General features: G+C 36.9%; 1 long non-coding RNA gene across 1 annotated transcript in view; it reads right to left on the bottom strand.

Annotated features, from left to right (window-relative positions):
• LOC114231677 (uncharacterized) overlaps window positions 1–13,374 on the bottom strand; it is a 315,772-nt gene extending 302,398 nt beyond the window's left edge. Inside the window, exon 1 of the long non-coding RNA XR_008556400.1 lies at window positions 13,182–13,374. This is a non-coding gene — a long non-coding RNA (uncharacterized LOC114231677). The remainder of the gene's footprint in view (window positions 1–13,181) is intronic.
• Between the last annotated feature and the right edge of the window lie 1,102 nt (window positions 13,375–14,476).

Raw genomic sequence — 14,476 nt, 5'->3', positions numbered from 1 at the left:
GTGTGGATTGTCCTCTCCCAGGCTGCAGGCACAGGCGCAGCTGTTGACATCCAGGACTGCGGGGCGTGCAGCTTGTCCCTCTCCAGGGCTGCAGCCTGGCTGGTCCCCATTCCTCTCTCGCAAGCTCAGCCTGACTATACAAATTCTATTTTAAGTCAGATTGGTTATACTGACTTGATCTTGTTTTCTTCACTTATTACTCAGATCAAATGATTCTGTGTATAATTTAGGGAAATTAAATGATTCAGTATATAATTTGTCGCAATTTCACTCCTGAGCCTTCTTTCTCTCCTCATGTTAATATATACATGTAGTACTCAAGCCCAGGTTCCAAAGCTGGCTGCCTGATATTAATCTGAGAGCTTTTTGAATATTCCTGGTGGTGAATTTGTACTATAGCTTTATGAGAAGTCCCCTTTGGGAGAAATTGATAACTCTCTGTACTATTACTTACAGCTTTATGAAAATCTCAATTTACCTCAAAATAAAAAGTTTAATATCCAATTGAGTCTAATGTGCTTCTGGTGTTACAAATACTAAGGGCTAGGTATATATCTAACCTTTTCTTTCTTCCTTTGATTCTCCTTTACTTCCAACTCAGTGGCTTGAAAAGCTTTCACATTTCTTCTCCATTTTAGTGTTTCAAGGAAATGTTTATTACTTTATCTCCACCCCATACTTCTGGGTATATTATAAAACTGTCCCAAACCTCCCATTTAGGGAAGACCTATTGAGAGTTATTGATGTGGCATGTCTCACTAGCTCTTTGCAGCCTCTAGGCAGAACACAGAATACCTCTGCCTTATGTTATTATGAGCCATCTATTCTAACCCCATCAAGCTCCTCAACAGCAAGTCAATACAGGAGATTCCTCAGCTGGGTGAAGGTTGCTGACAAACTAAGAGAAACAAAATAGGCACAGTCTCTAGAGCTGTAGGCCTCAGGCTCCACTGCCTCCTGTTTCAGGGAGGTTGGGTGGGAATCTATGGGCTGGCCATGGTGTGCAGCATTGCTGTGAGGCCTGCTCCAGGTCAGTCCTTCCTGAAGTGTTTCTATGTTCTGAGGAAAAACGGAGATTCTAGTGTGCATAGTTCCTTAAGTGGTGTCAGGCGTCTGTGGGCTGAGCTGAGCTGTTAGGAATGAACAGCTCCTTCTTAAGTGTGCTGAGAATGTGTCCTGGCGTTTCTCTCAAGTTTCCACGATGCCTTCTGTTCCCATGTATGTCTCCTTGATCCTGTGGTTTGGGGAAAGAAAAAAGGTAATAGTCCAATATAATTAGGAATCTAGGGGAGTAAGCAGGCCCTTCACCTGTAAGAAACTTTCATTTAGAAAGAGGAAATTTGTCTCTGTGTCAGGTGTTGTAATCATCCCTTTTGGGTTTCTTCCACAGACTTGATAAAATGTCTTTCTCCTCATCATGGATCAAAGTTATTTTCATCACTGCCTTGGCATTTCCTCTTTATTCTGGTGAGTACACTGTCGGTTCTGGATGAAGCAATTCACAGATTTTAGAAAATGCAGTAGACAACCTCTATTATCCAGAAATTGAGCAACTTCTTTTATTGGGTTTGTAACACTTAAACTGGCAAAATGAAAAGAGGCATGCTACAAACACCTTTTTAAAAATGACATCAGTAGATTGCTTTTTCTAATTTCCCACCTTAGAGAGATAGAGGCAGAGAGGTGGGTTAGAATGAGAGGTAGAACTTAACTTTTTGTTCATTTATGACTAAAGATAATTACCTAATTATTATTTTTTGGAGGTCAGATTCCATGTTTGCTAAATGCAGATTGTAGGGAGTGATGATGTCTTCTAGATCTGATATTCCTTCACAATCTGATTTGTTGTCTTCCAGTTCTCATTCTACTAAAGTCAAAACTTTGTGTAAAGGGAGAACTCATTAATCCCTCTCCTGGAAATTTACCTTCCTTTAGTGCAAGGAGACTGATGAATTTGAGTAAAGTAGCTGTGAGGTTTTGAATAGACCCCCAACATTAGAACTGAGTACTATTTCATGAAGTAGTAATTAATCTCTTCATGTTAGGTGACTTTATGCAAGGCATATTATGTGGCATTAAACAACGCATTTTCTTCTCTGACTAGGATGTCTCTTTTATTTAAAAATGAATAAAAAGAACTAAGGTATCTTCACAGGAGAGGTTGGTGATTACTGCACAACACTTAAAATTATTTTTCACAGATAAGAATAGTTTGGAATTATACTTCCAATTTGGAGCTATTTTGTGGACTTACTGTTTTGATACTACCACAAAAGGCTCTCCTCAGAAGTTGGGGGTACTGAATAGGCAATTAATATAGTATTTGGCTACTAAAAGATATAGGTTCTTCCCACCAGAGTCTCTGATTGCTTTCCCTTCTTCGTATTGTTTTTACATTTTCTTTGTGACTTGTTACAGAAATGTTTTTTTCACCTCGACAATACCAGGAAAGAGAAGTAAGTTAATACCAATTAATTTGGATATTGAAAAAGGTAAACTTCCAATTGTTTTATATTTTAAGTTTTAACAGTAAATTTCACCAACCAGCCAGCCAGTGTTGCTCAGTGGTAAAATGTCAACCCATGAATCAAGTCCATAGTTCAGTTCTGGGTAGGGCACATAACAGGGTTGTGGGCTAAATCCTCAGTAGGGGGTGTGCAAGAGGCAGCTGATAGATGTCTCTCTTTCTCATTGATATTTCTATCTGTTTAGTCCCTCTGCTTTCTTCTATTAAAAAAAATTCACCAAACAACATGTGCAACAGAAGGATCCTCCAAAAAATGTTTTTAAACTGTGTCATTATTACGCTAAGTTCAATAAATAAAATTTAGTCAGCTACCTATACGTGGAAAACTACAGGACACTGAAAAAAGAGATAGAGGAAGACATAAACAGATGGAAGAACATACCATGTTCATGGATTGGTAGAATCAACATCATTAAAATGTCCATACTACCCAAAGCAATCTATAGATTCAATGCACTCCCCATTAAAATACCAACGGCATATTTCACAGACCTTGAAAGAACTCTCCAAAAATTCATATGGAATAAAAAAAGACCCTGAATAGCCACAGCAATCCTGAGAAAGAAGAATAAAGTAGGAGGGATCTCAATACCAGATTTCAAGCTGTATTACAAAGCCACTATTCTCAAAACAGCCTGGTACTGGCACAAGAACAGACATATAGATCAATGGAACAGAATAGAGAATCCAGATATTGACCCAAAACACTATGCTCAATTAATATTTGACAAAGGAGGCATGAACATACAATGGAATAAAGACAGTCTCTTCAATAAATGGTGTTGGGAAAATTGGACAGATACATGCAAAAAAATGAAGCTAGATCACCAACTTACGCCATACACAAAAATAAACTCAAAATGGATACAGGACTTAAACATAAGACGGGAAACCATAAAAATACTAGAGGAATCCACAGGCAACAAAATCTCAGATATATGCCAAAAGAACTTCTTCACCGATACTGCCCCTAGGGCAATGGAAGCTAAAGAGAAAATAAACAAATGGGACTACATCAGAATAAAAAGCTTTTTTACAGCAAAAGAAACTATCAACAAAACAACAAGAAAGCCCACTGTATGGGAGAACATATTTGCAAATGGTATCACTGATAAAGGTTTAATCTCCAACATCTACAGGCAGCTCATACAACTCAATAAAAGGAAGATAAATGATCCAATAAAAAAATGGGCAACGGACCTAAATAGAATCTTTTCAAAAGAAGACAGAAGGAAGGCCAAGAAACACATGAAAACATGCTCAACGTCACTAATTATCCGAGAGATGCAAATCAAAACAACAATGTGGTACCATCTCACACCTGTCAGAATGGCTATCATCAACAAATCAACAAATGACAAGTGTTGGCGAGAATGCGGAGAAAAAGGAACCCTCATACACTGCTGGTGGGAATGCAGACTGGTACAGCCAGTGTGGAGAACAGTATGGAGTTTCCTCAAAAAACTGAAAATGGAACTCCCATTTGACCCAGTAATCCCACTCCTAGGAATATATCCTAAGAAACTGGGAACACCTTTAAGAAAGGATATATGCACCCCTATGTTCATAGCAGCACAATTTACAATAGCTAAGATCTGGAAACAGCCTAGGTGCCCATCAGCAGATGACTGGATCAGAAAACTATGGTACATCTACACAATGGAATATTATGCTGCCATAAAAAAGAAGGAATTCTTACCATTTGCAGCAACCTGGATGGAATTGGAGAACATTATGCTGAGTGAAATAAGCCAGTCAATGAAAGAAAAATACCACATGATCTCACTCATTTATGGATAATAAAGAACATTATAAACTTGAACAAAAAGATAGATACAGAGGCAGTAAAGCATCAAACAGTCTGTCAAATTACAGCAGGAAGGTTAGGGAGAGGTGGGGAAGATAAGAGATCAACCAAAGGACTTGTATGCATGCATATAAACATGACCAATGGATGCAAAACTCTGGGGGGTGAGGGCATATATAGGAGTGGGGTGGGGGTGGGGCAATGGTAAGATATGTACACATATAATACCTTAATAAAAAATTGGGGAAAAAAATAAATCAGGAAAAATAAAATAAAATTTAGTCAGCTATATAAAACCATTTGGTATTTGGGACAAGATAAAAATATCCCATTATTTCAAAGATTCCATTTTTGTGTATCCTTGTTATCTGCAAGCATCTGATAAAGGTTATAGTGTATTAAAAGTAGAATTGTTTAGCCTATCAAAACAAGAGGATTACAAAAATTATCCACTTAAAGGTGGATAAAATAATAATATCCATATATTCCTAGAGGAGAATATTATATAGAGGTGAAGAAAGATCTAAATTGATAAGGGTTACAAAGACATTTTAAAAGCTGGTCAGGTAAGAATACAAACCATATTATTTATGTAAATTACCAATACTGCCATTACTAACCAAATAATATATATGTATATATGTAAATATTAACATATATGAATATATACATATGTGGTGATATTCTGAATGTATATGATTCTCTAGTGATGAAACCATTGAGAAACATGGGTAAATTATTAAAATTTCTTTTATGATTCCTTGTAGTATGAAATAATAACCTGATGCAGGCATGAGGAAAATTAGACAACAGTAGATACATTATAAAAATACATTCAGCCATTTGTCTGCTCTGTAAAAAAAATATTGGTTTTGTAAAACTATATCAATAATATTTTATGACTAACTGGATTACTTCCAAAACTCAATATAGAATATTTTTATTGCATTTTGATGCATTATATCTTGTATTTGATGCATTATATCTTGTATTTGATGCATTAATAACTCAAAATGTTCATTATCTGTCAAATTTTATGTTGTTCTTTATGTTTAAAAGCCAGACTGTAAGATATTTAAGAATCGACTAAAGGATTGCCCTCCCCACTCGAGACACATCTGTGCAACCAATGGTCAAACTTACACCAGTGCATGCGTTTTTTGTAATGTAAGGTAAGAACAAAAAGCTAAATATTGGCTTTTCCAAAATAATGAAGAAACCATCAAAAAATGATAGTAAAACCCATGTTTCTTATAGCCTAGGCACAGTATACATAGATGAAAATTGTACTATCTCAGTAAATACCACAGAAACACACTGGAAACTTTCCCGGGAGTTCTCTTTTGCTAAAGCAGTTTGGTATTTGACCTCTCAATATAACTATGCTGGATATTCTGTAAATGTACAATCAATTAATTTAACTTCATTTAATCATTATGATTTACTAATGGCTGTCTATGACCAATATTTTGAATTATGAAGTCCATAAATCTGATAATCTCTGTGATGGACCTTCAAGCTACAGGGAGCATAACTGACCTAGAAATTCCACTTGACTACAGAAATTTGAAACCCATCACAATGGGCCTATTCATGCTAGGAAGGAACCCTTCTGGTGGTCCACGTTGTCTCCTGAACTCCATGATAGACTGAGAACCTTCCTGAGAGAGCAAGGCACTCTAGGACCCTTCCACCCAACCTCCTTTCCTATATCCTAAACTCCAAAGGATTTTGAAGTCTAAAGGTTCAGCCGGCCTTCCTAGCTTCCTCCTCATTTTCTTTCAAATTTATATCCTCTATTTAACCCCAAAATTGGCTTATACTTCTAGAGAACAACCAAAATAATCTCTAATCCTCCTCTCTCTCCAGTCTGGGTGGGTTCCACCATTGAGCCAGGACTGACCATGTAGGAAGAGCCAAGTAGCCCCAGATGAGGGAAGAAGTGTGTGCAGGGCTGGAGAGCACGTGGGTCTCAGGTGCTTATGGAGGTGCAACACAGCCTCTCCACACTGTGCTCCTCATTTAGAAGTACTTAGTGCAATACCCAGGTAATTTTAAATGCTGTTTATAGTAATTTTTCTTCATATTTTTCTTTACAGACATGATGGTTTTGGATTTAAGCATTATGGGGAATGCGACTGAGCTTTTATGGCAACCCTATTTTTCAGTGGTTCTACAGCCAATCAGAGTCTTTTCAATCAGGGCTTTAAATTCATAGGTGACCAGACAAAGCCTTCTATTGTATACAAGATGGATTATAGGATGTTGAAAATTGTTTCCCAACTCTAAGAACCTTTGACTGATTGACATTATCTGTTTAATCATTAAATAGCAGTTGAAAAACTACTTTAATCATGTGTTTGATAATATAAAACCTAATACAATATACAATCTGAAATATTTCAAGCAGTACAATGTTAAATAATATTACCTTTATTAAAAATCCCTCCTTTTGTTGATTAGTGGGTTAAAATACATGACTACTTTTGGTAACTATAAGTAAGTACTTTCAAAGGTGAAAAAATAACCCATTTTTTGGGTGTTCATTATAAGTACAGACACTTGGGCTCCTCTTTATATGAAAGAATCAGAACCTCTACAAGAGGAATCTAGGACTTGAGTTCTAACAAGTACCCAGGGTCAATCTTCCAGTCATTAATATTAAGCAATATGGACTTGTATTCTAAAACATAGGTCATGTCTATAATCGAAGGAACTGCAAAGTCTATTTAAAGATATTGTATGATTTCTGAGCCTTGGGGAAAATTTACACTATTTTCTTTGTTATTCACAAATCAGTCAAGACAAAGGTTGTTAGTGTACTTGATATAATCTAGATCCAAGGCCCTTATTAGATATATGACTTGCAAATGTTCTCCCTAACTTTCAGGTTGTCTTTTTTACTTTATTAATTTCCCCTTTGCTGAAATTTTTACAAATTTATTGAATTCCAACTTATTTATTTTTTTCCTTTGTTGCTTGTCCCTTGGTTGTTTGGTAAAAGCAACTGCTAGGTAATCCAAGCTGAAGAAGATCTGCACCTAGGTTTCCTTCTAAGCGTTTCATAACATTAGTACTTGCATTTAGGTCTTGGATACATTTTGAGTTAATCTTTGTATGTGGTGAGGATTATGGCTACTTTTTGCATGTGGTTATCCAGGTGTCATAGCATCATTTGTTGAAAAGACTATTCTTTGGCCATTTAATTTTCTTATAACTCTTGTCAAAAATCAATTGATTCGTCAAGACAGTGTAGTATTGGTGAAAGAATAGATAAATGGGTAAGAGAATGAGTCTAGTATAAGGTGACAGGTGAAGGTCTGACTTTGGGTGGTGGGCACATGGTCCTATATACAGATTTTGTACATTAGTAATCCACACATGAAACCTATATATTCATATTGACTAAGGTCACCCTAATAAAATTTAAAAAAAGGAATAGACCCATATAAATGTAGCAAACTGATCTTTGACAAAGGAGAAAAGGCAATACAATAGAGCAAAGAAGTTTTCTCAACAAACGGTGCTGGGATAACTGGACATCTACCTGCAAACAACTTGGACACAGGCGTTCCACCCTTCACAAAATGAACTCAAAATAGATCGCAGACCAAAATGTAAAGTGCAAAACTATATAACTCCTTGAAGAGAATATAAGAGAAAACCTGGCTGACATTAGGTATGGTGATGGCTTTTTACATACAACACTAAAGCTTTGGGCCATGAAAGAAATAACTGATAAACCGGAATTCATTAAAATTTAAAACTTCTTTTCTCTGAAGGACAGTATCAAGAGAATTGAGGGGGAGGGGGAGAACAAGGCACAGGCTGGGAGAAATTTCAAAAAAACACATCTGAATAAGGATTATTATCCAATATGTACAAAGAATTCTTAAAACTCAAAAATAAGAAAAGTTACCCAATTTTTTTTAAAAAAATGGGCCAAAGACCTTAACAGACAACTCATCAAAGATATGCAGATGGAAAATAAGCATATGCAAGGTTGTTCTAAATTTTAAATTTAAAAAATGAGGTGCTACTACATAACTAATACACTGGGTAAAATCTAGAACACAGACAATACCAAATACTATGAAGATATAGAGCAACGAGAAATCATACATTACTGATGGGAATCTGAAATGAAACAGCCACTTTTGAAGACAATTTGGTAGTTTCTCTTTTTTTTGGTGTAGTTTTATTTTTTTAAATATATACATATTTTATTGTGGATAGTATTATAGATATCTCCCATTTCCCTCCCCCCTTTACCCCTCTCTGCCAAGACCCTATCCCCTCCTCACCCCAACTAAGCATACTCTTTACTTACAATTGAGCAATCATGCTCCTTGGTATTTTACCCCAAAGAGTTGAGAATTTATTTACACAAGAAAATATTTATTAATGTAGTAGCTTTATGCCTATTTGCTAAAACTTGGAAACAAAGATAACTTCAGTATATGAATGCATAAACAAACTCTGGTACACTTAAAGAATGTCATATTATTTAGTGATAAAAAGTAATGAGCTATGAAGCCATGAAAAGACATGGAGGAAACTTATATGCATATTACTAAGTGAAAAAAAAATCTGAAAAGTTTATACACTGTATGATTCCAACCATATGACATTCTATAAAAGGTAAAACTATAGCGATAATAAAAATATTAGTGGTTTCCAGGAGGAAGGGGGAGAAACATGAATAGGCATAGCACAGAGACTTTTAGGATAGGGAAAATACTCTATATTATATTTATGATTGATATAGTTCATTAAACCTTTTCCATATCCACAGAATGTACACCAAGAGTGAACCCTAAGGTAAACCATAGACCAGTGATGGGCAACCTTTTGAGCTTGGTGTGTCAAACTTCGCCAAAAAACTGAGCATAACTCGGGTAGTGTGTCACTTTGAGGAAAAAACATTATTTCGCAAATGTTTCATCCTCGGCATGCGGCTGCCTCAGCGGCCGCATATAATCAGAAATGGCTATGTGTGTCAGTGCTGACACGCGTGTCATAGGTTCGCCATCACTGCCCTAGACTTTGGCTGACTATGATGTGTCAATGTAGGTTTATCCTGATTTAAAAAAAAAAAAAGTAATTCTGGTGAGTGAGGTTGATAATGAAGACAACTGTACATGTATGGAACAGGAAAATCTCCACTTCTTTCTCAATTTTGTGGTAAACCTAAAAAAAAACTGTTCTACAAATTAAGTCTTAAAAATCAATTGAGCATATATGTTTGAATTTATTTTGACTAAATTTTATTTCAGTGTTCTATGTATCTATTTTTATGCCAATAGCATATTGCCGTGTTTTTTTTTTTTATCACTATAGTTTTGTAGTTTGTTAAAATCTGGATATGTGCATCTTCCAAATTTGTTCTTTTATTTTTTTAAGATTATTTTGGCTACACAGAGTCCACTGCATTTACAGGTGTGTAATATCACTTCAATGAATAAAATAAAACTAATCAAAATTTGTGGGATGAAGCAAACCCAGTGTTAGGGGAAATTTCATGACATTAAAACATATAAGAAAAATAAAAGAAATATCTAAAATGAACAACCTAAGCATCCACCTAAGGGGGAAAAAGAAGATAAGCCTAAAGCAAGTACAACAAAAGAAACAAAATTAGAAGAGATAGCAATGCAATTGAAAATAAAAATAAATGAGAAAATCATTGAAAACAAAGCTGTTCCTTTAAAAGAGGAAAATAAATTGGAAAATGCTCTTGCCAGGCTAAAAACAAACAAAAATATACAAATTACCATTAATGGAAATTAAAGAGGTATCATAACTTCTGATCCTTAGGAAATTAATAGAATAATTAAAATGTTCTAATACAAATAAGTCTATACCCATGAATTTATTTATTTTAACAAAATGGATCTATTACTTTAGAGACACAAATATTAAAACATACACAAGGAGAAATAGATATTCTGAAATTCTCCTATACCAACTAAAGTAATAGAATCAGTAATTAATAACCTTCCAAAAAGAAAGCACTAGACCCAGATGGTTTCGCTATAAAGTCTACCAAATTTTAAGAAAGAAATAACACCATATTTCTACCATCTTTTTCAGAAAATAGAAGCAGATAAATTATCTGCTAAATTATCACTTCTAAATTATCCTATGAATCCAGCATTACCTTACTATCAAAAACAGATAAACACATTTTAAGAAAGGAAAACAACAGAAAAATATATCTTACAACTATAGATGAAAATATTCTCAACAATATATTAGCAAACTGATTCCAACAACTTATAAAAAATTGTACACTGTGACCAATTTTGACGTATTCCAGATCTGAAAGACTAGTTCAATATTCAAAAATCATTCGATGTAATTCATCATATCAAGAAGTTAAAGAATAAAAATTATATGATTATATCAATTTACAGAGTAAAAGCAGACACTCGTGATAAAAACTCTATTAATATAGTAGCTTCTTAAAAACACTATTAATGTAGTAGTAAACTAGAAGGAAATTTGTAATTTCCTCAACTTGATTCAGAACATCTATAAAAAGAACAACTAATGAGAGACTGGACATACCAATAATATCAGTAATGAGGCAATGATGTCCTCTCTCACCACTACTATTTAAGATCTTACTAAAATGTTTAGCTAGTGCAGTACGAAAAAGAAATAAAAACAGTAAATATTGGGAAACAATAAAACTATTATCAGCAAGTGACATGATTGCAATGGAGAATATCCCAAATAATTTACCCCCAAAAATCCAAGAAGTAGTAAGTGTATACAATTGGAGGAAACAAAGTCACCAGCAATAAGCAACTGAATTTGAAATTTTAAAAGCACAATACCATTTACTTTAGCACCACAAAATTAAATATTACCTAAAAACATATGCACAAGATTTATTTTTCAGAAATCTACAAAGAATAAATAAAAAGTGATCTCATGAAATAGAGGAATATACCATGATTATTTATGGGAATATTAAATATTGTTAAAATCTCAATTCTTCCCAATCTGATCTATAGATTCAATGTGATCCCAATCAAATCCATGGCAAGTAATTTTGTAGATATCTGCAACCTGGTTCTAAGGATTATATAGAAAGCCAAATGCCTGGAATAGCCAACAAACTAATGAAAAAGTAAATTAAAATTATAGTGCTCACACTACCCAATATTAAGATTTACTATAATGCTACCTAATCCAAAATAACGTGGTGATGGTAAAATAATAAACACTTACTTCAAGGGAACATAATAAAATGCCCAAGGCAACTGCCAAAGGAATCTGGGACCATTCAGCAGTTTCTAACTGGTGAAAGATTGACAAATTGAATATTTTGCCCCCACCTTCTTCCAATTGAGGATTGTAAGTATTTTACGATCCTGGCATCTGGCTTAATTCAAGCTTTCTCTGCCACCGTTAAAGGATTAGTAAAGCTGAGTACCAGGTACGGATATACTCATCAAATAGTGATCAGAGATCACATTTCAAAGGCCATGAAATGCAAGACTGGACAAAAGAACATATAAGCAGCATGGCTAATAAAAAGGAAGAATGGAATATTAAAACAGCAGATTAAATTATTAACAGGTAAAACCACCTTATCCAGGTGGACTAAAATACTATCCCAGGCTTTAATACATTTGAATGACCAACCAATTGGGCCTATTACCCCCATCCACCAGGCTGGAGACCCCTGCCACGACACCCAATAGCATAAAGGTACAAAATGGGCAGGTGACAGCCATTGCCCTGCCTCTCTCACCATGGATCACCATGCTATGGTGCTGAGAACACCAAGCGCATCATGCCTGGGAAAGGCATTATCTACTGGAATTTGCTATGGATGTCCCACTGGGATATATGAGTTACTTCACGCCCCCTGATGGGGGGCTATTCAATCTCCACCATGGGAACTTGTTACCCTGCTGTACCTTGGGCCTAATAAAACACACGATGCTTGGAATAGCATATCAAAAGCATGATAAAATTTACATCTTCAAGAAACAAAACAAAACAAAAAAAAAGCATGTAAGTTTTCTCCTACAAGTTTTGGGGTATATTCCTCTTATTATCAGAAGTCTGCGGTTACTATTGTATTAGGGGTTGGGCAGCATGGGAGCTCTTGGCTCGTTTTATTTTCAGTCACCACAACAGCCTCCCCGCTTCGTTCTCCTCACTTTCCAGGGATTCCACCTTTCAGAGCTCTAATTAGGTTTGTCACAAGCACTCTTTTCATCCATGGCGGTTTGTGACCTCCCAGCTCTGTAAAATGGCAGCTAAAGCCTCCAACTTCGTATCTAATTCTCCCACCTTGTCTGCTAACCCTGAATCTGGCAGAATCGTGGCCAAGGGCACGTCCTCGCCTAACCTCAGCTCTTCCGGCTTTCCCACTTGGGCTTCGGGCTCTGGTGGGGCACCTGCCCCAGTGAGGCCGGCCCAGCTACCCCCAGTAGAGGTCAGCCCACCGCAATGGCCTTCCTTTTCGCTTCTTTGCCACAGCGTACCAGGTAGCGTTTTTAAAAACAAACAGCATAAAGCGGCCGGCATTTGGCGGGGAGGAGGTGGCGGGTACTCACAGGGCGACCACCAGCAGCTAACACACAAGTCACCCCTCCCCACATTAGCGCTCGAAGGCCAGTTTGGAATTTCCCCCGCAGATGCCTCTTTCCCAAGACCCATTCCTGTGGTCTCCTAGCTGGCCAGCCCAAGGGTTGGTGTGCAACCCCCGCAGGTCCCCGGCTGAAACTCAAAATTGGCCTCCGTTCCCCGAGGGCCGCGAGGGACCACCGAGGGGCGACGGGCCCCGTGTGGTCGGTAACGGGTTGAGTCAGCAAAGGAACTTACTTGCGAGGCTTGCCGTGGGTCCCGCAAGCCAGCCGAGGAGATCTCCGTCCAGACCGCCAGCACCTCAGCCGTTTACAGGGAGGCCTGGCCTCACCGGACCGGACCGGGTCCCTCACGTGGGCCGTCCAGCCGCTCGACGCCTCGCCCTCTCAAGGCTGCGCCCGCAAAACGGCTCCGGCTGCAGGAAGCCGGAACCGCGGGAGGGCGGAACCACTTTCCAGGGGCAGGGGCAAGAGGGGGCGCGGGGGGAAGGGTCTCCAACTACCCACATCCACGTAAAGGTCAAGGGTCAATGGGCCTCTGGTCAACTGGCGGTCACAGCCTCTTTATTTTAAAGTGATAATGTTTTATTTTAAAAGAGTAATACCACAAGGTGAAAAGAACTCTTATCTTCATTCCATCATCCAGAGGCAACCACTGTTAGTATTTTGGTTTATTACCTTATTCATTTTCCGACTTTTCAAAATGTTGACCATGGGATGGGTATATACTCCAATTTTATGTGCTTATAAGACTGGCATCTAATAAAAGTACTAAAGTCACCCACCAGGTTGGCTATAGTTATGGAGTTCCAACAGATATGAGTGAGGACTTGGAAGAACTGGACCTGGACGCAGCATCCATTGCTGGTGGAAATATTAGAGGGCATATCCTCTTTGTAAAAGAATGTGGCTGGGTCTTTAAAAGTTGCACATCAAATTACCATATGAACCATCCATTCGACTCCTAGGCGCTTATGCAAGTGAAATGAAAACATATGTCCACTGCAACATTCATACCCCCAAAATGGAAACAATCCCAATGTCCATTAATTAGTGAATATATAAACAAAATGTGTATCAATCAATGAATAATGAGTATTATTATTAAAAAACTAATAAACTGATATATGGTAGAATATGAAAGAATCTCAAAAAACATTATGCAAAGTGAAAGAAGCAGACACAAAGGATAACATAGTGTTCTTTCATATTTATATAAGCTGTCCAGAAAAGCCAAAGCAATAAAAATAAAATGTAGATTGGTGGTTGCCTGATGCTGAGGGTTGGAAGTGGGAAGGGGAGGGACAACCAAGAACTGAAAAGAGGAACCTTTACTAGTTGGTCTAAATGATTTAAAATTGAATTGTGATTATAGTGTATCTCTGTATATTTAACAAGTCATTATATTTTACCTAAAATTGTTGGTTTTGGTATGTAAATATCACAACAAAGATGTCTAAAAAGCAATAAAATAAGCCTTTGGCTTATATGGAGCAGGGGAAGCAGATCTCAATCAATAATGCATGCACTTAT

This window comes from Eptesicus fuscus, chromosome 6 (assembly GCF_027574615.1).
Source record: "Eptesicus fuscus isolate TK198812 chromosome 6, DD_ASM_mEF_20220401, whole genome shotgun sequence".
NCBI lineage: Eukaryota > Metazoa > Chordata > Mammalia > Chiroptera > Vespertilionidae > Eptesicus > Eptesicus fuscus.
The sequence above is the reverse complement of the archived record's forward strand: the minus strand, read 5'-3'. Positions and strand labels throughout refer to the sequence as shown.